The sequence below is a fragment of the Corylus avellana genome, unplaced genomic scaffold (genome assembly GCF_965113065.1).
Source record: "Corylus avellana unplaced genomic scaffold, dhCorAvel1.hap1.2 HAP1_SCAFFOLD_167, whole genome shotgun sequence".
Taxonomy (NCBI): Eukaryota; Viridiplantae; Streptophyta; class Magnoliopsida; order Fagales; family Betulaceae; genus Corylus; species Corylus avellana.
The window spans coordinates 5064-7500 of NW_028290561.1; positions in this window are offsets into that span (position 1 = coordinate 5064).

The following is a 2437-nucleotide window of genomic DNA, read 5'->3' on the forward strand; positions in this document are numbered from 1 at the left end:
ATTCATTGAGATTTTATCTAATCTATTATAAATTTGTATATCTTGTTTTGATAGTTTATATAATTAATTAAACTTAAATATATATTCTATTTTTCTATTTATAGTTATAGATAATTATTTTATAGATTATTTAGAGATAATGTTATAGATAATATAATGTCATTTTGTTATAACGAATCTTTATTTTATTTTGTCTTTTTTATTATCATATCGGATTGACCGAAATTTATAAATCTAATAAAATAAAAACTTTCGCGGGCGAATGTTTACTCTTTCAATATCTATTTCAGTTGTAGGGCTATCCCATGACATGACCTTTCAGAATAAAAGTGGATTGGTCCCGGGTTTGTTCCGCCATCCTACCCAGTGAATCATTAGGATTCGTTTTCAATAGAATCTTATGCATCCACAGGTTTCGTCGTTCCCATCGCTTCTCAATTAATGGTTAGGCCTGAATTCTACAATGGAGCTCCTAATGAAAATGAAATATGTTCTTGAGTCAATTTTCTCAGTCTTTATTGACTCGGGGCTCTTGATTTTTTTGTTCTATGAACAAACTCATCTAATTATAGATCAATCAAATTAGTATTGATGCTTTATTACACTATCCTTTATAAGATCACTCATAGACCTTACATATTGGAATCATATAGCATTGATATTCTTTTTCTCTCTTTCTCTCACCCTTCCATTTATCCGCATTTTTATTGTTATTGCTTCACAACTTATAATCAAATTTGTTTTTCTTTTTTTTATTATGCAAAAAAACTTTCCGTTGCTACAATGATATAACCAATATATCATATCGTGACCGGTTCTTTCTATCTAGATAATATGAAGCGATGAGTTGGTTATTAGTTCTATAGTTATTAGTTCATACTATGTATGGGCCGGTCCGTGTTTTTGAACCCTAACCCTAAAAAACCAACGAGTCACACACTAAGCATAGCAATTATCTCAATATCAAAAAATTAATTGAATTTTTATTCAACCTTATAGAATTGCCCATTTTTGTTTTTATTTAACATAAAAAGAATGAAAGAGTTTGTCATTTTTTTCTTTTTTTTGTATTGCCGATAGAACGTAAAGACAAGTCAAATAAAGGTTTATTCTTCCTCGTCTACAAATATCCAAATTTTGATGCCTAATACCCCATAGATAGTTCCAACTGTATAGGAACAATAATCAATTTTAGCTCGAATGGTTTGTAGAGGAACCCTACCCTCTCTGATCCATTCGACACGCGCAATTTCTTTTCCGTCGATACGCCCTGCAATTTGTACTTGAATTCCTTTTGTACCTGCCTGTTCAGTTAATTCAATAGCCTTTTTCATTGCTTTTCGAAATGAAACTCTATTCTTTAATTGTCCGGCTATAAATTCTGCGAGAATATTAGGGTGTCCATAAGGGTTTGTAATTCTTGTAACAGCAATGTTGAGTTTTCGGTTTACACAATTAAGTTCTTTTTGTACATCCATCTGTAATTCTTCAATTCTTCGAGGCCGACCTTCTATTAGTAATTTTGGAAATCCCATATAGATTATGACCTGAATCAGATCGATTCTTTTTTGAATCTCTATACATGCAATTCCCTCAATACCAGAGGATATTCTAATATTTTTTTGTACATAATTCTTAATATAATCTCGTATTTTTTGATCTTCTTGTAAACCTTCGGAATAATCTTGTGGTTGTGCAAACCAAAGAGAATGATGACCTTGGGTTGCACCAAGTCTGAAACCAAGTGGATTTATTTTTTGTCCCATAATCCCCCGATACTATATATATCATGACACGTCATATCTGTGTACTTATTTTTATTTATCCATCCAGGGTTTTTTAAGCATAATATGGTGTATTCGGATCTTTTATAATATTGTTCGTTTACAGACACATCTTTTAATACAATAGTTATATGACAAGTGGGTCTTTTTATCGGATAAATCGGATAAATACGTCCTCGAGTTCGAGGTTTCAATTTTTTAACAGTAGTACCCCCGTTGACTTCCACTTTACTAATGATTAAACTTGCTTCGTTTAAACCCATATTGTGAATAGCATTTGCTGCTGCAGAATAAACCAATTTGAAAAGTGGATAATATGCTCGACAAGGCATAAGTTCTAGTACCATAAGTGTTTCTTCGTAGGAACGTCCACGAATCTGATCAATTACTCTTCGTGCTTTGTTAGTAGACATACGTATATGTTTACCTAAAGCACATACTTCTGTATATGGATTCCTCTTTCTTTTCTTTATCATAAAAGTCACCTCTTACTAATGAACGATAAGCATCTATATTTACGTTATTTTTCATTTTTTATTTTTTTAACGACGAGATCTATTATCATTTTTCGCGTGTCCTCGGAAATTTAGAGTAGGTACGAATTCTCCCAATTTATGGCCCACCATACGATCTGTTATATAAATAGGCAAATG